This window comes from Heterocephalus glaber, unplaced genomic scaffold (genome assembly GCF_053883595.1).
Source record: "Heterocephalus glaber isolate CG9 unplaced genomic scaffold, H.glaber_assembly_v1.0 deba00001547, whole genome shotgun sequence".
Taxonomy (NCBI): domain Eukaryota; kingdom Metazoa; phylum Chordata; class Mammalia; order Rodentia; family Bathyergidae; genus Heterocephalus; species Heterocephalus glaber.
The window spans coordinates 334,072-361,580 of NW_028258340.1; the positions used below are offsets into that span (position 1 = coordinate 334,072).

At 37.4% G+C, this 27,509-nt stretch overlaps 1 protein-coding gene and 1 pseudogene across 4 annotated transcripts in view; both read right to left on the reverse strand.

Moving 5' to 3' along the window:
• Positions 1–27,509, reverse strand: part of Znf81 (zinc finger protein 81) — a 174,614-nt gene that overhangs the window by 137,391 nt on the left and 9,714 nt on the right. The gene's annotated exons all lie outside the window — the stretch shown is intronic.
• LOC110347558 (protein disulfide-isomerase TMX3 pseudogene) overlaps positions 1–27,509 on the reverse strand; it is a 37,214-nt pseudogene continuing 9,705 nt past the window's right edge. Inside the window, exon 3 of the transcript XR_002392257.2 lies at positions 1–27,041. The product of XR_002392257.2 is annotated as a protein disulfide-isomerase TMX3 pseudogene (transcript). The remainder of the gene's footprint in view (positions 27,042–27,509) is intronic.

Genomic DNA, 27,509 nt, shown 5'->3' on the forward strand with positions numbered 1-27,509 from the left:
CTCTCTCTCTCTTCCTTCCTTCCTAGTACTTGGAATTAGAACCCAGGGCCTTCATACTGAGACATCCTCAGCTTTTTTTTATTTTGAGTCAGGATGTCACTAAGTCCTTAAATTGCCCACGATGGGCTCAAACTTGTGATCCTCCTACTTCAGCCTCCTATAATGCTGGGATTACAGTCCCACGCCACCAGGACTGGGTTCAGTTGCTTCTTTCATTTTTTTATTTTTTATTTTTTTGTTTTTTGAGACAAGGTTTCACTATGCAGTCCAGGCTGGCCTTGAATTCATGGTGATCTTCCTGCCTCAGCCTTCAGAGTGCTGGGATTATAGGCATGTGCCACCACGCCCAGCACAGTTGCTTCTTTTTAAAGCATGTATACTATTCTCTACCTCAGATGTTTGCATTGAGGAGTAAATGAATTTATTTACTTTTTAGCTGTGCCAAAAGTTTATTTGAAAAGTTCTACAGAGTGAACTGAGGCAGAACAAGAGTAAAAGAAAATAAAAGCAAAAATAAAAGTACACACTGTGTCTGGGAAATGCAGTGTAGGCTATTGTGGGAAGTCATGATAGCCAAATGAATTTAAATGTATATCTGTCTATACTTAGGTATCACTTAGCACAGTGCCTGCCATGTCCTATGTGATACAAGTCCATGCATATAATAAGGACCACCACCACCACCATCATCTGATTTCCTTGTGTCCAACCTGAATCAGTTGCCTGTACCCCCTCTATACTTGGCTAACTCTTCTGTGTTTTGGTATCACTTTTTTCCTTTTGGGGAGGGAAGTGTGGAATTGAAACTACCACAGTGAATTTCTGGAAAAGAGTGAGATAGTAGGTGAATCAAAGAGAGACAATTCATTGTTTCCATTTTTAATGAAAACTGGCAAGATGATGACCAGATGGAGAGATATAAGGAAAACTGAAATAGGTCTTGGAGCCATTTGCTTTCATCAAGAAGAACACACTGAAGGAAGATTCTAAATATAAGTACATTGGAAGTACAATTTACATGAGCCCACATCGAGTAAGTTTCCAAAAACAGTCCCTTAAATGTGATTCATTTGAAGAGTTTGAAGCATAATGAAAACTTACAAGTCCTAATAAAAGCAATGCAAGAAAAATCTTGAGATTATTGGTTATGGTCAAATTTTTCTTACGGCTTTTCTTATATTAACCATGTCAATTCTCATACAAGTAAAACAATCTGTGAAACTAGTCAACAAGCTAGAGTCTTCAGCCACACATTCCTTATCTGAAATTTCTCATTGGGAGGATAGCCTAGGTATGCACTAAATAAGGGAAAGTCTTCATTCAAAAGTCACACTTCTTTACACATCTGATTATTCATTCTGGGAAGAAACCCTATGGGTACAATGAATGTGAGAAGGCTTTCACCCATCAGTCAATATTCAGGTTGTGATGGAGAAATCACCCAAGTTTTGAGTTTAACCAGAAAGAAAGCTAGAGTGAAGTTGTGGTCTGCAAAGAAGGAGCAGAGGAGAACTCAGCTGATGAGAAGGAAGAGGACAATAGAAAAGATGGCCCTCCCATTTGAACATTTCCTTCCTACTTCATAATATCTCTTACATATGTTGGTCCTTATTTAAACTTTCAGTTTCTCACACCAGAGAAACAATGGAGTATTTACACGTGTGTCTGATTTATATCGCTTAAGAGTATGGTCTCAAGGTCCATCTATTTAGCTATAAATGTCTCAAGCTTATCCTTCTTCATGGCTGAGTAGTACTCCACTGTATATAAAAAAAGCACAGGGCTGGGGATTTAGCTCAGTGGTGCCACCGCCTGCCTCACAAGTGCAAGGTTCCAAATTCAATCCCCAGTACCAAAAAAAAAAACAAAAAAAACCCCACATCATCTTCTTTAACCATTCATTAGTTGGTGGGCATCTGGAATGTTTCCAAGATTTAGCTATTACAAACTGTGCTGCTATGAACATGGATGTGCATATATTACTGTGGTATGATGCTTTTAATTCTTTCAGGAAGATACTGAGAAGGGGCATAGGTGGGTTAAATGGAACCAAGGGAGGGGAGAGGGGAAAGGAAGGAAGGGAAAAGAAAATAAGGAGAAAAGAAAGAGAAAATGGAAACAAAGCTTTTATAAATAAGAAGAGGAAGAGGGGTAAAAGGGAGGGGAGGGAAATGGAAAAATATAAGAATCAAGATATATCATGTACAGGTACAAATTCCATACAATGAGCCAGGGATTTAGCTTAGTGGTTTTGTCGCCTGCTGCACAAGCACAAGGACCCGAGTTCAATCCCCGCTACCAAAAAAAAAAAGACAAATTCCATACAATGAATGTGATCATTATGTATATCTAAATTGTACCAATAAACTTAATGATAAAAAAGTAGAGAAATACAAAAAGAAAAGGAAAGATGGCCTGAGGACATCACAAGAATCAGCAGGACTTCACCCTTTGCAGTCTCAAAATTGCAAAGGTTAAAGACTTTGCTTTGAGAAGAGAGCCCCAGGGCACCATGGGATGGGAGTATGGGTCCAGATGTTCAGGTCCTATTCATCTTATGCTCTGTCTGGGCTCATTGGACTGGGTGGCGTGAATCTCAAGCTGCTGTTTATCTCTAGGGAGGCTTGCAGGGATGCCCAGTGTGCCTTCATCTTGAGGACTGGCTCTCCTCAGATTTGCCTCTACAGGAGAGTATACATCCAGAAACAGCTCCCAGGATGCCTCCAAGTATTCATCCCTAACAGAAAATCTGTACATTTCCTGAACATGAGAAAGCCTTCCCAGAGAAGTCAGCCTAAGTGCCTGATCCCTTTCTGACTGCCTATTAATTTCTGTCTAACATAGTTGTTTATAATATCAGTACCACAAGGCTTTGAATATAGAGGCTTTATAGTATGTTCCTATACCTGGTAAGGTTAATCTTCATCACTGATTTTCTTTTCAGAGATTTACAGGGTTGTGTGTGTGTGTGTGTGTGTGTGTGTGTGTGCAGTCAATCCTATCTCTCAGGAGCTTCCTTTCAATAAACCTTTCCTACTAATAACCTTCTTTGTCCTTGAATCCATTTTTTGTATCAGGAGACACAAACTTGGCACTGTTACAAATGGCACATGAGAGATTACCCAGGCTTTATGTGAACAAAAGGCTGGATTTATTCTGTCTGGATGCAGACAGACTGAAATTGTGAATGATTTCAGCAGCTTGGCCAGAGGAAAAGTTATGTTTTTAAAGGGTTTGGAGATGGGATTATAATTCTAAGAAACCTACATGGAATGGTTGGGGTCAAAGTTCCAAGGATGATCAGTGCAAGTGTGCAGATAATACTGGACTTTTTGGCACCATGGAGATTGTATGTCCTGTCCTAAATTTTCTTTATGGCCATCTGTTCTGTTTACTGAGGGAAGTATGGTACTTAAGAAGGTCTCATTCGGGTCAAGCATGACAGGCACATCTGACATCTAACAGGTTGGGAGTTATTTTCCCTGTGACACTGACACATGAGTTAAAAAAAATGAAATAGAGTAAAGTATGCAGAAAGAGATGCAAATATAGAAACAGATTTGTATAAAATTGAAATGGTATCTTAAATCATGAGGGGCAAAGATGAACTTTTTTTTTCTGGTACCAGGAATCGAACATAGGATCTTGCACTTGCCAGGCAGGCATGGTGCCATTGAGCTAAATCCCCAGCCCAAAGATGAACTTTCAAATAATGTATTAATTTTCTAGGACTGCAGTAACAAGTTACCACAAAATAGTTGGGTTATTTTATTTTTTAATTAATTAAGTTTATTGATACATCTTAGGTATACGTAATGATCACATTCATCATAGGGAATTTGTATGTATAGGATATATCTTGATTCTTATTTTTTCCCATTCCCCTCTCCTCCCTTCAACCCCTCTTGCCCTCTTTATTTACAAAAGCTTTGTTTCCAACTTTTTTCATTTTCTTTCCCTTCCTTCCTTCACCCCCGCTCCCCTCCCTCTCTCTATTATGAGAAACCAAAAGTGAAAATAAGGACTAAAATGTATAATAGATATTGGGAAATGGGAAAAAAATGTTCAAATGGGAAGGGGAATGAGGGGGAGGGGAAAATTTTTTAAATTGGAAAAAATATTGCATGCAATGGGAACCCAGAACAAAACAGGAGTTGTTATCCTAATTTTAGGCAAAGTAGGTTAAAGCCAAGAATGATCAAAACAGACAAAGGTAACTACATATTGATTAAGGGAACAATTCAACAGGAGGAGTTAACAATTATAAAGATACATGCACCAAATACTGGTGCACACAACCCCGAAAACAAACACTAAAGGACAAAAAATCAGATAAACACCAATACAATTGTAATGGGGGACCTCAATATGCCACTGTCACAAATGGACTGACTACACAAAAAAATCAACAAAGAAATATATCAGAGTTGAACCACTGAACAAATGGACTTAATAGATATCTACAGGACTGGGGACTTAGCTCAGTGGTTCCGGTGCCTGGCTCATAACCGCAAGGTCTGGAGTTTGATCCCCCATACCAAAAAAAAAAAAAAAGATATCTACAGAGTGTTCCATCCAAAAACAACAGAATACACATTATTCTCAGCAGCACAAGGGACTTTCTCCAAAACAGACCTTGTACTAGCCCATAAAAGCATGCTTAAGTAAATGCAAGAGAATCAAAATTATCCCATGCATATTATCAGATCATAATGCAATGAAACTAGAAATCAATGGCAAAAGACACCACAGAAAATATGGAAAGTAAATAATACTCTCTTGAGTAATCAATGGGTCACAGATGAAGTAAAAGAAGAAATTGGACAGTTCCTACAATCAAATGAAAATACCAGAACAACATACCAGAATCTAAGGTACACAGTGAAAGTGGTCCTAAGAGGGAAGTTTATGGCAGTGAACACTCACATCAGAAAAACAGAGCAAGCTCAAATAAATGATCTGATGATGTACAACAAGGCAATAGAAGAACAAAAACAATCCAAACTCAAAGCTTGTATGAGGAAGGAATATATAAAGATCAGAGTGTTAGACCCAGCAAGAAAGAACCAACCAGAGACCGATATTAAATCCACACAGGAGTTTATTACCGGCCGGGACCCGAGCCAAGCATCAGACTCGAGTCCCGACTGGGGGGAGACAAACATGTTTTATACACCTTTGAGGCCAACAGTTTCTAGGCCCCCCTATGGGATAGAACTAGCAAAGCAAGTGAAAGGTACAGAAATGGAAAGTCCTGCTATTAGAACATTTGTAAAACAATAGTTGATTGTTATTTCTAAACGGACCTTTTAAGGGGAAGAGGTTTCTAAGTTTGCTCCTTCTGAGTTCATCTAAAGGACAGGCAGGTGGGTCAAGCAGCAATATGGAGTTTGTCTTGCTAACTAGGGTCCTTCACAGAGCAGAAACTAATGAAATGGAGACTAAAAACAATACAAAGAATCAATGAATCAGAGTTGGTTCTTTGAAAGATTAAACAAAAGCTACCAAAATAAGGAAAGAAAAGATCCAAATCCATGCAATTAGAAATTTAAAAAGGCAACCTGGCATAGTGGTGCATGCCCATAATCCCAGCACTCTAAAGTCTGAGGCAGGAGGATCACTGTGAGTTTGAGACCAACCTGGGCTACACAGTGAGTTCAAGGCCAGCCTAAACTACACAGTAAGGCCCTGTCTCACAAGGCAGGGGGTGGGGAGGCATGGATATAGCTCAGCAGCACAGCGCCTGTCTGGCAAATGTGTGGTTCTGAGTTCGATCCCCAGTACCAAAAAAAAATAAAAGGCAAATTTGCAATAGATTCAGCCAAAACCCAGATTCTTGGTAGCTACTTTGAGAACTTGTATACTAATAAAATGGAAAATTCAGAAGAAATTGATAAATTCCTAGATACATATGAATTACTAATGCTGAACCAAGAAGATATGAAGATCCTGAATAATCCAAATCAGCCAGTGAAATTGAGGAAGGAATAAAAATAACACCAAATAAGAAAAGCCCAGGTCCCAGCAAATTCACTGCTGAATTCTAGAAAAATTTTAGAGAAGATCTAATGCAAATGCTCCTCAAAATCTTTAATGAAATTGAAAGGGATGCAGTACTTCCAGAACCATTACCCTGATACCAAAACCAGAGAAAGACACAACCAAAAAAGAACTGCAGGCCAACCTCTTTAATAAACATACACACAAAAGTCCTCAGTGAGATACTGGCAAACAGTACACAGCAAATCATCCAAAAGATCATAAATCATGACCAAGTTGCATTTATTTCCAGAGATGCAGGGATGGTTCCACATACGCAAATTGATATATGTAATAAATCACATAAACATAAGCAAAGACAAAAATCAAATGGGCATCTCAATTGATGCAGAAAAAGACTGAAAAAATTGAACATTCTTTTTTTTTTTTTTGGTACCTGGGATCGAACTCAGGGCCTTGCGCTTGCAAGGCAGGCAGCGGCACCACTGAGCTATATCCCTGGCCCTGAACATTCATTCTTGATAAAAACTCTGAACAAAACAGGGATAGAAGGTGTTTATCTTAACCTGATGAAAGCCATCTATGACAAACCAACCACCAATATCATATTAAATGGAGAGAAACTGAAAGCTTTCCCTCTAAAATCATGGACAAAAATGTCTGCTATTACCACTCCTGTTCAATATAGTTCTCAAAACATTAGCTAGAGCAATTAGTCAAGAAGAAAAAAATAAAAGGGATATGGATAGGAAAGGAAGAAATGAAATTATCATTATTTGAAGACTCTACACAGAAGTCCCCCAAAACTCCACCAAAAACAGTGGTTGTGAATCTATGGCATGCGTGCCACAGTGAGTTGTTCGTATCATTGAAAGCTCTACAAGGTTCGCCATCACTGACCAAAAGACCTAGGATCAATGAACAAAGTCAGTAGCATAACAGGATACAAAGTCAACACTCAAAAATCAACAGCATTCCTGTACGCCAATAAAAAACTCACTGAGATAGAATTTAGGAAAATAATACCTTTCACAATAGTATGAATGAAATACTGTACTTAGGAGTTAATGTAGCCAAGTGGTTGTAGCCCTTATGGCTTCTCTCTTGGCTTTGCTCAGTCTTTGCAACTTTCCTCCAATGATCCATGTTCCAGGCTTCTCCAACTTTCTGTACCTTCAGCTTCACACTTACATCTTCACACACTGCCCTCTCAGAGGCACACTGCCTAGCCTCCCAGACCTCCTTCTGAAATCTCGAAGTCTTCTTCTGAAATCTAGATGCTTTCCTGGCCCCACAATTCTTGCATTCTGCATGCACCTAAAACCAACACCACGTGGATGATGCCAAGGCCTGCCACCAGCTTGCAGCCAGGCTTCCTTCTCTCTTGGCTGTGGCAGTTTAGTGCCCAGACTGCTGAGCACTATGAACCCAATCTGAAGGAACAAATTGTCTAGGATGCCACCATTCTGGAACATGGTGGTCTAGGGCTCTCTTCTCAAAGCAAAGTCTTTCACTTTTGCAATTTTGAGGATTCAAAGGGTGGAGCCCTGTTGTTTCTTGTGATGTCCTCAGAACATCTTTTCTATTGTCCAGTTCAAAGAACTTGGTTTTTTAATGCCAATCACTTCAGCAACCAAGTTCTTTGGCCCATCTTTGAAGTCTGCAACTTTACTAGAGTTTCCTTTCTGATCAAACTCAAAACTTTAAAAACATGCTGTTGAGCCAAATTGGTCCTGATTCTCAAGGTACAGCTGGCTAAACACCCCTAACAGTAGCCATGCCACAACCTCAACATTAGACCACCTTGAAATTTCATCCACCAGATTAATTAGTGTGCCATACTTAATCTCAGGGACCGGGCATTTAGCTCAGTGGTTTTGCCGCCTGCTGCACAAGCGCAAGGACCTGAGTTCAATCTCTGGTACCAAAAAAAAAAAAAAGAAAAGAAAAGAAAAAAAAAGAAATCATATTTAATCTCAGTCTCCTGCAAACTCTCAGGACACAAGCAAAATGCTAACACATTTTCTGCAAAAGCATAACACACATGTTCTGAAGTCCAACTCCCATTGCAGTTCTTGTTCCTAACTGAAATCTCCTGAGGCTGGTCTTTACTGGCTGCATTTCTACAGCATTCTGGTGTTCTGAACTCTGGCTAGAGTTTCCCATCAATTTCAGCTTACACCATTCCAGGGATGCTTCTTCAGCTGGCATTTCCAAACCTTTCCAAACTCTTCCTGCAAGCCAGTTCCAAAGGCTCTTGGACCACATGGTCAGGAACAGTCACATCAACAACCCCACTTCTCTGGTACCAAAATCTGTCTATTACTCAAAAAAATCTGTCTGTTACTTCTCTTGTTGCTAGAACAAAATACCCAACACCTACAAGCTAAAGGAGGAAAGGTTTATTTGGATCATAGTTTGTAGAGGTTTCAGTAGATAGTCAGAGGAGTCAGCTGGCTCCAAAGCAGTGGTGCATCACAGAGGAGAAATAGTCCATAGCAAAGCAGGCAGGACACACTAAAGAAACCAGCAGCAGGAGCAAGCCTCCTTTTCCCTTTAATCCCATCAAGGCTACAAGCCTTTTTGGTGTTGCCACCCATACCCAGAATGGGGCTTCACATTACCCACACCCAGTATGATGATAAACCAATTAGTGGACTAATTTAATTATCACATCCTTAAAAAAATATCGCATCCTTAACCCCAGTATGACACATCCTTAAGCTATATTTACAACCCCTAGATCTAGCCACCTCTGAAAATCCACACCTATGAGCACATGAGGCTTTAGGGGAGCATCTAGTTACAAGCCGTAAGACCAAGGAAGTGAAAGAGCTCTAAAATAAAAAGTTTATCACTCTGAAAAGGAGATCAAGGAGGATATCAGAAAATGGAAATATACATATCCTTTGTTTCTAGATAGGAAGAATCAATATAGTCAAAATGGCCATGTTTACAACACAAATAGAGTTAAGGCAATCCCAGTCAAAATACCAACAGCATTACTTTTTTAATAACAATTAAAAAGTACAATTTTAATACAAAAAGAAATAAAATTATTTACTTACAAGTGACATATACATTTTATTTTCCCAAGAAACATACTTTAAAAGTACAAACAGAACATGAGGCAAGAGTTGTGCAAAGGTTAACAGAGAACTAAGGCATTCATTTATTTTATATATTTATTTTTTTTTGCTTAAATACTTGTATTGGTATATTTTAGGTATACAATATGTTTACATTTATCATTGGTTGCTTGTACCTGTACATGATGTATCTTGGTTCTTATTTTTTCCCCATTACCTGTGCGCCCTTCACCCCCTCCATCCTTCCCTATTTACATAGAATTTGTTTCCATTTTTTTCTTTTCTCATAATTTTTCCCTTCTTTCTTTCCCATTCCCCTCCCACTTCCCCTACACTTTGGACCTTTTCTTCCTATTTAAAATTATCAATTATTTGTTTCAACCCTTATTTTCACTTTCAGTTTCTCACACCAGAGAAACTATTTGGTATTTACACATGTAAGTCTTATTTATTTCACTTGAGATTATGGCCTCAATGTGCATCCATTTAGCTATAAATGTCTCTAGTTTCTCATTCTTTATGGCTGAGTAGTACTCCATTTTATTTAAAAAGACACATCTTCTTTACCAGTTTCGATCTTAGTTTAGTGCATGGTGATAGATATGGGTCTAGTTTTAATCTTTGGCAGGTTGAAATCCAGTTTTTCCAGCATCATTTATTAAATAGGCCATCTTTTCTCCAATGAGGGTGGTTGGCTCCTTTGTCAAAGATGAGGTGGCTGAGTATGTCTGGAATTGTTTCTGCATCTTCTAATCTATTCCACTGATCCTCAGGTCTGTTTCTTTGACAGTACCATGCTGTTTTTATCACAGTACCTTTGTAGCATAGTTCAAGTTGGGGATTGTAATACCCTTGGCCATGTCTCTGTTGCCTAGAATTTCTTTTGCTATTTTAGGTCTCTTCTGGTTCCAAATGAATTTTTGAATTGTTTTCTCTAGTTCTGTGAAATATATTGTTGGAATTTCAATCAGCATTGCATTAAGTCTATATAGCAGTTTTGGAAGTATGGCCATTTTCACTATACTGGTTCTTCCTATCCAGAAACAAGGCATGTCTTTCCATTTTCTTATATCCTCTTTGATCTCTTTTTTCAGAGTGCTGCAGTTTTCAGTGTAGAGGTCTTTTGCTTCCTTTGTTAGATTGAGTCCTAGATATTTCTTTTTTTTGGATGCTATTGTAAAAGGAATTGTTTCCCTAATTTCTCTCTCAGTGAGTCTGTTGTTTGTGTACAAGAAGGCTATTGTTTTTTGAGTGTTGACCTTGTATCCAATTACTCTAGTGAATCTGTCAATTAAGTCTAGAAGTTTTTTGGAAAAGTTTTTTGGGTCATCTATGTAAAGTATCATATCATCAGCAAATAATGATAGTTTAACTTCTTCCTTTCCTATCTTTATTCCTTTTATTTCTTTCTCTTTTCTAATTGCTGTGGCTAATGTTTCCAGAACTATATTGAACAGGAGTGGTGATAGTGGGCATCCTCGTCTTGGTCCTGATTTTAGCATGAAAGTTTTCAGTTTTTGACCATTTAGTATGATGTTGGCTGTTGGTTTTTCGTAGATAGCCTTAATCAGGTTGAGATAAAGACCTTCTATTCCGATTTTCTGTAGAGTTTTTAGCATGAATGGGCATTGGAGTTTGTCAAATGCTTTTCCTGCATCTTGAGATGATCATATGGTTTTTGTCCTTGACTCTGTTCATATAGTGTATTACATTTATTGATTTAGGAATGTTGAACCATCCTTGCATCCTTGGGATAAACCTGACTTGGTCAGGGTGTATGATCTTCTTGATGACCCTCTGTATTCTGTTTGCCAGTATCTTATTGAGGATTTTTGCATCTATGTTCATTAGGGAAATTGGCCTGTAGTTCTCTTTTTGGGTTGGGTCTTTCCCTGGTTCTGGAATCAAAGTAACACTTGCTTCCAGGAATGAATTTGGAAGTATTGCTTCCCTTTCAATTTCCTTGATGAGTTTAAAGAGTAATGGCATTAGTTCTTCTTTAAATGTCTTGTACAATTCAGCAGTGAAGCCATCAGGACCTGGGCTTTTCTTTGTTGGTAAATTTTTTATTACATTTGCAATTTCACTCCTCGTAATTGGGGTGTTTAGAATTTCTATATCTTCTTCATTTAACTTTGGCAATTTGTATGTATCTAGGAATCTGTCCATTTCTTCTGTGTTTTCCATTTTATTAGAGTACAGGTTCTTGAAGTAGGTATTGATGATGCTCTGAATTTCTGCGGCTATGTTGTGACTTCACCTTTTTCATTCTTAATTGCATGGATTTGAGCCTTTTATTTCCTTTTTTTGATAAGGTTGGCTAAAGATTTATCACTTTATTTATTCTTTTAAAAATTCAACTCTTTGATTCATTGATTTTTTTTGTATCATTCTCTTAGTCTCCATGGCATTGATTTCTGTTCTGATCTTTATAATTTCCTCTTTTGTACGAGCTTTGGGTTTGTTATGCTCTTCTTTTTCTAGGAGCTTGAGGTTCTGCATTAGGTTATTTGAGCTCTGTTTTCCTAATAAGGGGATTCACTGCTATGAATTTCCCGCATAGAACTGCTCTCATTGTGTCACGCACATTCCTGTATGCTGTACTGGCATTATCATTTACTTGTAGAAACTGTCTAATTTCTTCTTCTTTTTTTTTTTTTTTTTTTTTGGTACCAGAGATCGAACTCAGGTCCTTGCACTTGCATAGCAGATGGCGAGACCACTGAGGTAAATCCCTGGCCCCTCTAATTTCTTCTTTAATTTCCTCTGTGACCCATTGGTTGTTCAGGAGGGTGTTATTCAATTTACAGGTGTTTGTGGGGGTTTTGTGGTTTCTTATGTTATTGATCTCCAATTTTATTGCACTATGGTCTGATAATATACAGGGAATAACTTCAACTCTTTTACATTTAATTAGACATGTCCTATGAGCTAGGATGTGGTCTACTTTGGAGAATGACCAATGTGCAGCTGAAAAGAATGTGTATTCTGATTTTGTGGGGTGGAACACTCTGTAAACATCTATTAAGTCCTTTTGTTTAATAGCCTGGTTCAGTTCTAGAATTTCGTTGCTAATTTTTTTTTCCAGATAATCTGTGCATTTGTGATAGTGGGGTATTGAGGTCCCCCACTACAATTGTATTAGTGCTTATTTGGTTTTTCATGTCCATTAATATTTGTTTTGTATAGTTGGGGGCATTTGTATTTGGTGCATATATATTTATGATTGACATGTCTTCCTCTTGGATTATTCCCTTCACAAGGATGTAGTGCCCATCTTTGTCTTTCTTAACTAGTTTTGGTTTGAAATCTACTTTGTCTGCAAATAAGATTGCTACCCCTGCTTTTTTCCAAGTTCCTGTCATGTGGAGAACTGTTTTCCATCCTTTTACTTTCAGTCTATGAATTTCTTTTTGAGTTAGGTGTGTTTCTTGTACACAGCATATTGTTGGATTTTGCTTCTTAATCCATTCTGCCAGTCTATTTCTGTTGATTGGTGAATTGAGGCCATTAACATTGATGGTTATAATTGATAGATATTGACTCATCTGTGTCATGATGTTTTACTTTTTTTGGCTCTTGTATTTCTTATTTTTCCTCCTTTCCCTTTAGTTTCTTACCTGCCTGGTAGCTTCCCTCTGTTGGGCCTCATGGAGTTGTGACCTTCATTGTCTTTTTCTAGGATATTGTTTAGAATTGTTTGGAGTGCTGGTTTGGTGTTCATGAAATTTCTCAGGTGTTCTTTGTTGTGGAAGTATCTAATTTCCCCATCGATTTTGAAAGATAATTTTGCAGAATACAACAGTCTAGGTTGGAAGTTATTTTCTTTTAGGGCTTGAAATACCTCACTCCATGCTATCCTTGACTTGAGGATTTGTGTTGAGAAGTCTGCTGTGATTCTGATGGGCTTTCCTTTGTAAGTGATTTGTTTCTTTTCTCTAACTGCCTGTAGGATTTTGTTCTTCTGTTGCATTTCTGGGATCTTGACTATTATGTCTAGGTGTAGATTCTTTTTTATCTTGGGTAGTTGGAGTTCTATATGCCTCACTTATCTGTATGTCCAATTCTCTACCTCTGTCTGGGAAGTTTTCTACTATTACTTCTGTGAACAGTATTTTTTTATGTCATTTGTACTTTCTCCTGCTTTTTCATGGACTCCTATCAGTCTTATGTTATTCTTCTTTGCATCATCTAGCAGCTGTTGGATTGATTTCTCATGGTCCCTTACTATTTTTAAGAAATCTCTGTTTTCATGGACCTTCACCGCAATCCTGTCTTCTATATCTGATAGTCTATCTTCACATTCCCTTAATCTGCTGTGCATACTTTCAATTGAGTTTTTAATCTCCTGGATATCTGTTTGAATCTGTTTCATGGATTCCATTTCTTTCTTATGCTGGGCGATCATGGTTTCCATTTCTTTCTTATGCTGGGCATTTGTGGCTTCCAGCATGTTTCTGAGCTCATCTATTTTGTATATTTGTTTCTGTTCTAGAGCCTCTAATCATGTCTTTCACTCGGCTCACCATCTCTGTAGTTATCTGGGAAATTATTTCTGCTTTGAATTTTTCTAGAGCCTCATTCATCTGCTTTGTTACTTCCTGTGCTATCAATTCACAGTGGTTGACTATCAGACTTTTCCACCTCGTTTCCCCCAGTATTTGTCTTTTGTGGGGTGGAAGTTTGAGTTTGTGCCTTGCTTAAATGTGTTCTCATTTTTGTTTTTGGTATTGTCCTTGGTTTAATTCCTGGGTTGATACTTCGAAGTTGCTTATTGTAAGTATCTTTGTTGCTTGTATTTAGAACTCTTATGGAATGATTCCTTCTCAGCGGTGTCTTCCAGATATAGCTGGTCTTTAGGTTTTGAGTCTCTACTGGCTCTGAGGCTATCTCATTTTTCTTATACCATGCAGGACAACTGATTAGATCAATCACAACACCTTAGCCCAAGTGATACAATCAGCAACACCATACCATCAAGTACATCTTAGAAAATGACAATTTGTGGTAGTTACTAATCTATCACCTTTAACTATGTGAATTAAATCAAAATCGAGGACCAACCCAACACATGTTTATAGTGAATAAACTCTTCAGTATAGCAACTTTGCCCATTGGGATGGGGAGTTAGAAGGAGTTGGGGAGGGAGGGATAGGTAGGTAGAAAGAGAGGGGAAGGTTAGCAGTGAGGCCAGAGGACACAGGTGAGAGAAAAAAAATGAAGAAATATGAATTAGGGCCAGAAGAGGAACACAAAGGGAGATGAAGAACAATGTGGAACAGCAAGGGAGCGAGTGAGAAAGAAAAGAGAAAAGAAAGAAAAAAATAGAAAAAGAAAAATTTGAAAAGAGTAGAAAAAAATAAAAATTAAAAATAAGAGCAAAAATACTACTAATAATTTTGAAAATAACAAATAAAAAAATGAAGAGCCTCCTTCAGGGTATGTCTCTGCTGTCACAATAGACAACGTGGGCAGCGGTGTGTAGATATGTCAATGAGTCTTACCAAGCCAGTCACAGACTCGTGAAATTCAGGCAGATTTCTGTCTGCAAGTCCCAAGTTGAGTTCTCTGTCCTCCTGCAGGGTTGAACTCTGCAAGGCTCTACTGCAGGTTCCAGCTGTCCTTCTCCTGAAGATAGTCCAGGTTCCAATGGGAGGTGATAATCCCTCCAACTTACCAAGTACAGTGGTCTGGTGTGCCTTTATTGCAGAGATTCTCTTCACTTTTTCAGTGGGCTTCAGTTTTCATCAAGGAGCCTGAGAGACGGCCTCTATCTGTTGTTCACTTCTGTAGCTCAGGACAATGGCCTTTATGGCCCCCTGTGCCTCTGTAGTGTGGAACCAGGTAGCAGCACAGCCAGGAGGCGAGAGGCGGCGGTGCGGGGGGGGGGGGGGTGTTGCCAGTGCCCCGGGGTACGTTGCTTGCCGGTGGGCGTGTCAAGGGGTCCTCCCCATCTTGCTGGTCACAGGTGGTTGTGGTGAGCTAAATGGAGCGGGGCTCCAGACTTCCAGGGACCTCTCAGCCCATGCGCCTAGCTGCTTGCTGGTGGGCGAGGCATTCATTTATTTAGAACATTATCAAAGAATACAAAGGATGACTGCTAAGTTTTTATTTACTGAATGCATTGAGGTTTTTTTCCCCCACTGAAGTCTTATTTACAGGTTATGACTGACAAGACAAAATATGCAGACTAAAAATTGATAGTGATAAACATGAAGGGAAAAAAATGAGTTGCATTTTCTGTAACCATTTCCTTTTCAATACCTTGTGGACAGACTATTTTTCTGTGTGTATCTCTTCTCAGCATGTGCCCATTAATCTTTTGATCCTTGGGCTTTTCTTTTGCAAACAAAAATGAAGCCTTAAATGAGTCTTAAATGAAGAATCTGTATCTATCCAAGCTTTTCCTACTGCAAGACAAGCTTGACCACCTGGAACATTAATACCATATTTATCTTCTTCCCAAATCCCTTGTTAATCTTTGTAGAGAAATCTACCTGTTAAATTGACCATATTTACCTTCCAGTTTTCATTTGAGAACATTTCATTCTACTATCCTGAACTTCCCTTCATATTTGTTTTATTATTTAAAGTTAATAATGGAGAGGGGTCAAACATTAAGAATGGATATTTAATTATTAAATAAGAATACACGGACATGATAAAATAATTATTAGCAATTTTTTACCACTTAAGATATAATAGTTTCAGGTTTGTCTTGATTAGTATGGCATCAGAAGGAACCAAAAACTGCCCTGGTCAACCAAGCCCTAAATAACTTCAGTGTCAGGACCATAAATTATATATTTTTAAAATGACTAAACATTTTAAAATACTCAATAAAAATTCTTTACAATGGGTAACTAAATTACTCAGGGAATAGCTACCCAAATAATAATCAAATAAAAAATCTAAACTTACCTAATATGAAGGCTTAAAAAAATTAGCCACAATAAACACACCAAACTGTTCTGATTGGATGTGATGTTTGCTAGCTGATGCTCTGATTATATCACTCATCACTCACTATGAGCACAGATATGCCATGGTATTAGTTAGCAGATGTGTGACAATAAATTTCATATGTGTATATACATATATGGTTTGGATTTAATTACCACAAAGTTACATACCACAAACAAACATGATATATACTACTTTCCAAAACGTAGATGCTTTCATCAAGGGAAATTTTAGAATAAATTTCAATATATAAAATAGAAATGAAACAAACAAACAAAAAGAACTAGGCTGCTTTGGCTAAAGCAAGGTAGGATTAACAGACATTTCCTTCCTGCAATGATCGATGAGATGCCTGGTTAAAGAGTATTTCAGAACATGCGTTGAAACCACTGTTTCCGGTACATCCTGGTTACTTTACAAAGGTCAATAACAAAACTTCTTCCCTCACCATATAGGCCCATATGAAAATTTTATAGTAATGCAATTGAGTATAAAGTTTAAAAGTAACACTTCCTCTGTTTTAAAAAATAACAAAATAGGGCTGGGGATTTAGCTCAGTGCTTCCACTGCCTGCCTCGCAAGTACAAGGTCCTGAGTTCGATCCCTGGAACCAAAAAATAAATAAATAAAAAATAAAATAACAAAATAAAGTCACTACTCTATATAAAACCACATTACAGTGTTTTAACATCATAATCTTACTGTGATACATGGAAAAAGTGACAAGTTTTCCTTAAAGTACCTAAATTTTAAAGACTTAATTTTTTCCATATAAATATTAGCCAAAATATATAAGAATGGAAGATAATAAGTGGAAATATTATTTTTCTATATCAAACACGTATCTTCTACCTGAATGGAAAATTTAAATATTCTGCCTCAAAATATTAACTTTGCCACAGAATATTCAGATAGAGAACCATGCAAATAGAATTAATCTGGTATAATAACATCTATAATGGTAACCCTGATGGACTGATTTGGTTTTACTTCACACAAACTGTTCATCACTTTGCTCCAAACATCTCCACATTTATGGAAAAACTACTCTAATCCACACAGTTGATATTAGCAAAATACAAATAACTTGTTCTCTTCTGTAAAGATTATAATTAAATCTCTCAAATTCAATAAATAGACTCTAACAATTTGAAACCCTATCAAATATTTTATACTTGTAAAGTCTGTTTTCTTTTCTAATACATCCTTGGGCTCTTGCATGGTAGGCACTAGAGATCCTCCCCCACTTGGCTCCTGTTGCTCTTTGCTCTCTTCTGTTCTTGACCTTCCATTTCACTTTTAGATACTACTTTGTATTGCTCTTCTATGTAACCTCCATCGGTGTCAGCTGTGTAGATTTCATAGCACATGATACTGATGACACCCAATGACAAGCCAAAGAGAGAGCAGCCCATAAGTGGTGAGCTCTTGAGTATAGGCACACAGTAGATTTGGCATCAAATACTATTCTTTTCGATCTCTGCAAAATCCTATCACCTCCTTGGGCTTGTACTGCGCCATCCAAAATGTTATTAATGAATTGGACTATGTCTTTGGCATTGTTAATTTGTCTGCCTAGCAAATAATATTGTTGGCTTGAAGTATTCAGTACAACCACAATTGGAACTGTCAATTCATCCATCAGCAAGGTATTTATGCAGTCATTTCCATCCATATGGCCAAACTGAAAATCCCTATGAAAGTGGTCTCTGTAATCTTTAGCAACTTCTTGAATAATTTACTTTAATCTGGTATGTTCAATGGATGTATCTTTCTCATCAATACTTGCGATAGCCACAAGCTTTCCTGTGTCTCCAAGTTCATATAAGAGGAAGTCATCCATAGTAAGATAATTCTGAAACCTTTCCCTACTGATCCATGCTGACAGATCACCATCTTCATACTCATCATAAACAATGTAAGTTTCATCTTTGAAAACAAGCATGGCAGGCATCTCTTAAAAGTGTCACATACTCAGGAATGACTTCTTCTAAGGCAGAAAAGAAGTATGTATATACAATCAATTATGAAGCAGCATCTATGTATTTCTCTTTCAATGGTGATTCTTCACCTTTGTAAACAAAAAATACACGATGTATCTTCTGTACATGTTCAAACATTTGCTGGCTTGGAAGTGGTCGAATTAAAGCCCCAGATACTCTATGAGCAAACTCAATAATATCATCTTTAGTTCGTGGTCCTCTGTAATTATATGCCAAGTCCCCCCTTTAATTGGAATAGGAGGTAGCATCCATCTTTCCAACTTTCACTGGGGAGCCAATGCTCTTCATCTCAAGACCAACTTCATTCCAGATTGGTTCCAGTTTTTTACAATGACCACACTATAGTGCATAAAAATCTACAAGCCAAATGTCATCTTTTCAATTGTCTTTAAATGATTCACCTAAATCTTCTACAAATCCTTTACAGAAAGCCATATCAAGTTAAAGAACTGTGGCTCAGAGCGAGATGGCCTGGCTCCACCGACCTGCCATACTCGCCATGGAGAGCTGCATCAGCAGAAAGGTCAACTGGAGAGAAAGAAACAATAGCCCCAACAGCATTTCTTACAGAACTAGAGAAAGCAATCCTATAATTCATACATATGGAAACAGAAGAGACTTAGAATAGTACAAGCAATTCTGTGCAATAAGGACAATGCAGGGAGCATCATGATCAGACTTCAAGTTATACTACAAAGCTACTGTCATAAAAACAGCATGGCATTGGCCAAAAACCAAACTTGTGGATCAATGGAACAAAATAAAGGACACAGAAACAACTCCAGGCACACACAGCTAACTTATTGTTGAGAAAGGAGCTAAATGCTTTCACTGGAGGAAAGATAGCCTCTTAACAAATGGTGCTGGAAAAACTGGCTATCCACATGCTGGAGATTGAACATAGACCCTATCTCTCACCATGCACTAGGCTAAATCAAAATGGATCAAAGATCTAAAGATTAGAACAGAAACTCTTAATCTAGGGCAGGCATGGTGGCACACACCTGTAATTCCAGCACTCAGGAGGCAGGAGGATCTCTGTGAGTTCAAGGCCAGTCTGGACTACCTAGTGAGACCCTGTCTCCAAAAGAAAAAAAAGAAAAAGAAAAAGAAAAAGAAAGAAACACTTAATCTTCTGGAAGACAAAATAGATAAAACATTTGAAGACATAGGTGTAGGCAAAGATTTTCTGAACAAAACCCCAGTTATACACCAGATAATACCAAGAATCAAAACATGGGATCACATCAATTTAAAAAGCTGCACAGCAAAGGAAAACATCATCAGAATGAAGAGACAATGTATTGAATGGGAAAAAATTTTGCCAGCTATTCCTCAAAGGACTAATATCTAAATAAAGAACTTAAAAAAATTAGACTATCAAAATTTAAAGACTTAGGGCCAGGGATTCAGCTCAGTGGTGCTGCCGTCGGCCTCAGAAGCGCAAGGTTCTGAGTTCGATTCCCCAGTACCAAAAAAAAAATTAAAGACTCAATTTAAAAAATGGGCATCTTGGGGCCGGGGATTTAGCTCAGTGGTTCCGCCACCTGCCTCGAAAGTGGAAGGACCCGAGTTCGATCCCTGGTACCAAAAAATAAATAAATAAATAAATAAATAGGCATCTGGCCAGGGATTTAGCTCAGTGGTGCCATGCCTGCCTGGCAAGTGCAGGGTCCTGAGTTCTATTCTCAGTACCCATCAGCCCCAAAATGGGCATCTGAAACGAACAGACACTTCTCAGATGAAGAAGTACAAATGGTATATAATACATGAAAAAATGTTCAACATCGCTGGCCATCAGAGAAATGAAAAACTAAAACAACACTGAGATACCATCTCACTCCAAAAAAAAATAGCTATCATTAAGAAACCAACCAATAAGAATGCTGCAGAGGCTGCAGGAGAAAAGGAACCTTTTTTCGTTGTTGGTAGCAGTGCAAACTGGTATAACCACTAGGGAAATTGGTATGTGGATTCCTCAAAAAACTAAAACTAGAGGTTCCATTTGACCCAGATATTCCACTTCTAGGTATCTTCCCAAAAAAGTTAAAGACATCATACCACAGTGATGTATGCATACCCAGCACAATTCATAATAGCTAAATCTCAGAAGCAGCCTGTATATCTATCAACAGATGGACAGATAAAGGAAATGTGCTTATTTATTCACAATAGAGTACTATTCTGTCATAAAGAAGGATGAACTGAAATCATTTGTAGGAAAATGGATGCACCCTGATATTAAGTGAAATAAGTCAGACACACAAGCTTAAATATCATACGGTTTTTTCTCTTATATGAGAAACTCAATATATAAATAATGTATAAAATAAAAAAGACAGATAATAGGAAAAATGACAGAGAAAAACATTACTATAATAGAGCATGGACAATGTATCTAGAAGTGTACCTTGATTTAGTATAATTGTCTTATGTGTTTTACATGTTTTTTGGCCTATTAGTCTGGTTGTTAATCTGTATGCATGATAATTAACTTTATAAGGACTTGAAAGATAAATAAATGAATCTGATTCTGGAAAAAGGGGGGGGAGGATGTGGAAAAACAGAATTAAAATGTGTTAGGTATGTACCAATTCCATACAATGAATGTAGTCACTGTTTACTACACACATCTACTAATAAGTTTTTTTAAAAAAGAATAATCTGTCCTACTGAATCAGGGCACAGAGACATATACTTTACCAAGGGCTCTTTTAAATGATCCAAGAAGGCAGAGAATTTCTCACCTTTTCTCTGATTAATATGTGACAATTTAGAATAATTGAAGGGCTTAGTTCTCATACTTCTTAGGCCTTCAAAGACACAAGTTTGGAAAAGTTTCCTATTCCAATCTCCTGTCTGGTTTGTGGGTCAAAAGAGATTTTGTATAGGGACTACATGGGCTCCAAGAGGAACCAGCAGTTACCCTTGCTGTTTCTCTTCCAGTCTTTTAAAATGGACAATATTATATTCATCCCCAAAGGTAATAGCAACCTGTAATGCCACTTGTTTCCCACTAGGGAGCAATGTTTGATTTAAAACCAGTATCAGGGCCAGGGATTTAGCTCAGTGGTTCCTGGGCCTGCCTTGCAAGCTCAAGGACCCAAGTTCGATCTCCGGTACCAAAAAAATAAATAAATAAAACCAGTATTATATAATAAAACCAGTTATATCTCTCCATTCCAGTTCAAAGGTCTGAGTAAGTCCCCTAAACACCTCAATGTACTTATCAAAATTATCTGAAAACTTTCTCAGATCTTGTTTGATCTGTTTGAGATCACTGAGAACAAAGTACACATGGACATGGGTACAGCCAAACTCTCCATTCACCTTCTGTAAGGGACATTGCTCCTGTGGAGCTTCAATAAATCAGATCGAGATGGATATAGCTCAGTAGAGACTTTAATTATGGTTGGCTTAGTAAGTCTTGGCCTGAAGGTATGGAGGACAAAGGAGAGGAACTTCAGGCTCTGTAATGCTAGATGCATCAGATTGAGACTTACAGACCAGAGGTATCTGGTTTTTTGGTGGCTTACATTTTACAGAACAAATCCAGTTGTAAAATATTATTATAGTCAATACTTCCCTCGGGTTTCCACTTTGCCTCCAGGGGGGGAACTCAGGCAATGCACAGGTGCAGAAAAAGATTAAAACCCTTGGTTCCTCATACTGGGCCGCAGGTGCCCATATCATACTTTTCTAATGAAAATATGTACTTTAGCATAAGAGTAGCCAGCTGTGCATCTCAGTAGCTGCACTGGGGGAATACAGTAAGTAATCTTTGTGTTCACCCACTTGGCATAACAAACAGCAAGGTGTATACACGTGTGTCAAAGTGTAAGTGGGTGAGTTTTACCCATATTATGTGCCATGTTACATCTTTATGTACTAATAATTTTTTTAATTAAATGTTTTTGTTTTTCTTGTAGAATTAACCCAATTCAGTACAGTATCACATGAAAATCTGCTTTTACGACTTTGAGAAGAGGTTGAAAGTGAGTTATCAGGTGCCTCAGCTACCAATGATGACTTGGATCGTGTAAGCCAAAGAAGTTAGCAAGATACGACAGATAGAGTAGAGAATGAATACTTCAATTAGATGAGGAAGAAAACAGTAATGTAAATATTTGACTATCAAAATGCTACAAAATGGTCATGTATACCTGAATGATCCAACTTTAGAACTAGGTCAGAAAATGTTATTAGGTTCTTGACAGGGGTGAAACCTACTTACTGGGCAGAATGGCAACACTGTGATTCAATGTTGGAAATTGTTTGTAATGGACAATATTCTACAAGATGTTTTGAAATACACTAATAATAAAATACAAGTAAAACATTCTATATGCATTAATAGTAATACTCAAAAATATATTTATCATGATGCCTCATTATCTGAACTAAAAACCTTCATAGCAGGACTTTATCATTGTAATTGTCATAATCTAAAGAATTTATGGAAAAATGACAGATGGAGCACTGAGATTTTTCAGAATAATGACACTCAAGAGATTTGGTTTCCTTCAAAATTGCCTCCATTTTGATGACAAAAAGACCCACCAAGAAGGAAAATTCCAACAATTTGGCTGCTATTCACTCACTTTCTGAAAGCCTTATTTCAAACTGTCAAGCAATTTATATACCATTTAATACATGACAATTGATGAACAACTTGCATCATTTTGTGGTTGTTGAAGCTTTCAGCAATATATGCTAAGTAAACCTTCCAAATATGGTATAAAAATATATGCCTTGGTAGATGCAAAAGCATTTTACACCTTGAATTTAGAAATTTAACATGGAACTCAGCCACCAGTTCTTTATTCATGCAGTAATAAACGATATGACATTGTGAACAGAATTGTTGCACCTATTTCAAACAGTAACCCAAATGTCACTTTCAACAATTGGTTCACTAGTTACTCACTGATGTTACATTTGCTAAAAGAACCAGTTGACCAGCACAAGAACTATTAGCAAGAACAAAGCCGAGGTTCCTGAAAAAGATGTTGCAAGTTCACAATAGAGAAATGTATAGTACAATCTTTGGATTTCAGAAAAACATAATATTGGCCTCCTACATGGCAAAGAAAAACAACTTACACCAGGATGATAAGATTGACAGTGAAGCTGAGCATGGTGGTGCACACCTGTACTTTCAGCACTGAAGAGGCTGAGGCAGGAGGATCCTGTGAGTTCAAGGTCAGCCTGTGCTACAAAGTAAGTTCCAGGCTAGCCTGGACTACATAGCAAGACCCTATATAAAAAACAAACAAAAAAAGATTGATAGTCAATTGTCAATACAAATTAAACTAGAAATGGTCGCTTTACAACAAAATGAAAGGCAGAGTAGATGTTGTTGACGAGATAGGCAGGAACTATGATGTCATTCAAAACACAAACCACTGGTCAATGGTTGTGCTTGATCCTAAACATACCAGACAGTTTCATAGTTTACAAAGAAAATAACAACTACAAAACATACAGAGAAATTTTCTTAGAGGATTGGGACTGGACTTGATAAATGATCAATGACAACAGAGGAAGAACAATATGTATCTGCCCAAAGAACTCCTCAAAAGAATTCTGGAACAGACCAGTGAACAGACAGGTGAAATATCACAAGAACCTCCTAAGAAAACAGGAAGATCAGCAAGATGTCAAGTGTGTCCTACCAGAGAAGACTGGAAAACAAGACACGTGTGCGATCAGTGTGATACTTGTATATGGAATATGCTGTTCTCATGTGTGAAAACTGCCTTAGGTGTGATAATTGAAATAAAGATTATTTTTGTGGTACAGATTTATTTGTATTTTCATTGTAGTTCACATAGGAATTTATTTCTGCTGTTATTTAGATTTTTTTAAATTAAATAACTTTATTATCAAACACACACATACAAAAAATTAAAACCATTCAAAGAAGAACAATGCAAGGGGAAAAAAATACAAAATATTCAAATACAGTAGAACTCAACCAAAGCAGAACTGAAAAACACTTAAACATTTTTCCATATAACTTAAAAAAGCATCTCAAGCACCAAGACACCAGAGGATGTGATTTGTTTCAGAAAGATCCCCAAAACCAACATTGAAGAAATAATGATCAGGAAAAAAACTCCATTTAGTTAGCAGACTCTACATAAGTGAAACTTCTCCGTAATTTAAATTTTGATACAGTCATATGACACATGAAGGAAACACAATCTGAGAAATACGTTATTAGGCCACTTCATCTGTGTGTATCCTTAATTACACTTTGTTTCCCACACTAGAGAAACTATTCGGTATTTACACATGTGTGTCCTATTTATTTCACTTAAGAGGATGGCCTCAATATGCATCCATTTAGCTATAAATGTCTCTAGTTTCTCGTTCTTTATGGCTGAGTAGTAGTACTCCATTTTATAAAAAAAACCCACATCTTCTTTATCCAGTCTCCAGCTGATGGGCACTTGGACTGTTTCCAAGCTTTCGCTATTATGAACTGTGCAGCTATAAACATGGGTCACATATATCGCTGTGGTAAGAGTCTTTTAATTCTTTTGGAAAGATACCCAGCAGGGGGATAGCTGGGTTGAATGGGACCTCTAAGCCTAGTTCTTTGAGGTAGGTATCTCCATACTGATTTCCACAGTGGTTGCACCAGTCTGCATTCCCACCTACAATGAAGGGTTCCTTTCTCCCCACATCCCCCCCAGCATTTGTTATTAGATGATTTCTTAATAGCAGACATTCTTCCTGGGGTGAGGTGGAATCTCAGTGTTGTTTTCATTTGCACCTCTCGAATAACCAGTGACGTTGAACATTTTTCCATGTATTTATTTGCTGCTTTTACTTGTCTGAGAAATATCTGTTCATTTCAGATGCCCATTTTTGAATTGGGTCTTTGAATTTGGGGGGTCTGATTTTTTTCAGTTCTTTATATATTCTAGATAGTAGTCCTTTGTCTAAGGTACAGTTGCTGAAAATTTTTTCCCCCCATTGTAAGCTGTCTCTTAGCTCTGTTGGTGGTTTCTCTTGCAGTGCAGAAGCTTTTTAATAAGATCCCAGTTGTTGATTCTTTGTGCAAGTTCCTGTGCCACTGAGGTTTTGTTCATAAAATCTTTTCCTATACTAATATCTTCAAGAGTTTTACCTAACTTATCTTCCAGCAAATTTAGTGTTTCTGTCCTAATATTTAAATCTCTAATCCACTTCGATCTTAATTTAGTGCATGGTGATAGGCATGGGTCAAGTTTTAATCTCTGGCAGGTTGAAATCCAGTTTTTCCAACACCGTTTGTTTTCTCTAGTTCTGTGAAATATATTTTTGGAATTTCAATTGGGATTGCATTAAACCTATATAATAGTTTTGGAAGTATGGCCATTTTCACTATATTGGTTCTTTCTATCCAGGAACAAGGGATTTCTTTCCATTTTCTTAAATCCTCCTCAATCTCCATTTTCAAAGTGCTATAGTTTTCAGTGTAGAGGTCTTTTGCTTCCTTTGTTAGATTGATTCCTAGATATCTCATTTTTTCTATGCTATTGTAAAAGGAATTGTTTCCCAATTTCTCTCTCAGTGAGTCTGTTATTTGTGTATAAGAAGGCTACTGTTTTTTGAGTGTTGACCTTATATCCAGCTACTCTACTGAATCTGTCAATTAAGTCTAGAAGCCTTTTGACAGAGTATTTTGGGTCTTCTATGTAAAGTATCATATCAGCAAATAATGACAGTTTCACTTCTTCCTTTCCTATTTTTATTCCTTTTCTTTCTCTTTTCTAATTGCTGTGGCTAATGTTTCAAGAACAATATTAAACAGGAGTGGTGATAGTGGGCATCCTTGTCTTGTTCCTGATTTTAGCATGAAAGTTTTCAGTTTTTGACCATTTAGTATGATGTTGGCTGTTGGTTTTTCATAGATAGCCTTAATCAGGTTGAGATAAAGACCTTCTATTCCAATTTTCTGGAGAGTTTTTATCATGAATAGGTGTTGGATTTTGTTGAATGCCTTTTCTGCATCTATTGAGATGATCATATGGTTTTTGTCCTTGAGTCTGTTAATACTCAATACTCAGTGTATTATGTTTATTTATTTATGTTGAAACATCCTTGCATCCTGTTATTTAGATTTAACAAGCAAACAAACAGTTGATGTTGAAAATATTGCTGTTCATTATAAATACTCATTACATATTTTTTTTTTTTTTGTGGAACAGGGGATCGAATTCAGGACCTTGCACTTGCCAGGCAGGCACTGGCGCCACTGAGCTAAACCTCCAGCCCTTGATATTTTATTTGATTGATATTTTATTTTCCTATTAAATACACATTGTTTGATACAATAGGAAGCTCCTGACAAAAGAGGCTGGACAAAAAGGAAAGGAAATCTAAGCATACGTGCTGTCAGTGTGAGACTTGTGTGCGGAATGTGCTGTTTTCATGTGTGAAGACTATCAGGTACGATAACTGAAGCAACGATTATGTCTATGGTAGAGTTTTGTTCATATTTTCATTGTAGTTCACATAGGAATGTATTTCTGCTGTTACTTTTTTTTTTTTTGGTACCAGGAATCAAACTCAGGGACTCACGCTTGCCAGGCAGATGTTGCACCACTGAGCTACATTCCTGGCCCTGCTGTTACTTTCTAAATCTTGTAAGCAGGTAAATAGCTGATGTTGAAAATGTTGGTGTTTATTCTAAACACTCATGACATATTAAAAATTTAATATTTTATTTGATATTTTATTTTCATGTTAAGTACACACTGTTTGATATAATAAAACTATTAAAATTAAAATTAATAATTCATCAATAGAAATACTTTCAAAATATAAACATGAGCATTATATACCTGCCATAATGCACATTTCAAAAAAATTTTTCTGTGATGCCTCCAGGGCTACATGGTGCTTTCTTAGAGTCTGGGGGTTCACCAAATTCTATTGTTTAAGAATACACTCCAAAGGAGTAAGTAAGGGAATTCATCATCCAGGTTCCCATCTGAAAAATAACAAAGGGAGGAGAGAAAGTGTCCCTTTTTAATGCTTATTTTTATATGGCCTCAGGGCATCCCCTGAGGTTCCCTGCTCCAGAGTAGGTAGGTAGGTGTTAGCTAGAGAGTGATTGGAAGATTATCCACCCTTACCAGTTTCCACAGCTACTTCCTCTGAATTGCCATTCCTATGCCTTAAGCTCATATTACCAATTCTAAAGCATGTTTCTAAAAGCAAAAGCTACAACTGACTATTGCTATAACATCCCTGTTTAAGAAGGGAAGCATTGCCAAACAGAAAATTAAACCAATGATCAAGGGAGCTGAACAATCTTTTGTAATTTGGAGCTAGAGGGGGAGAAGGAGGGAGGGAGAGGAGATCAGAAGGGCACTATAGTGTTTAGGGGTTCATAAATTTGCATGTTTGGAGATAGCTTTCTCCAGTCTTGCCTGGAGATCAGTTCTCTCCATGGTGT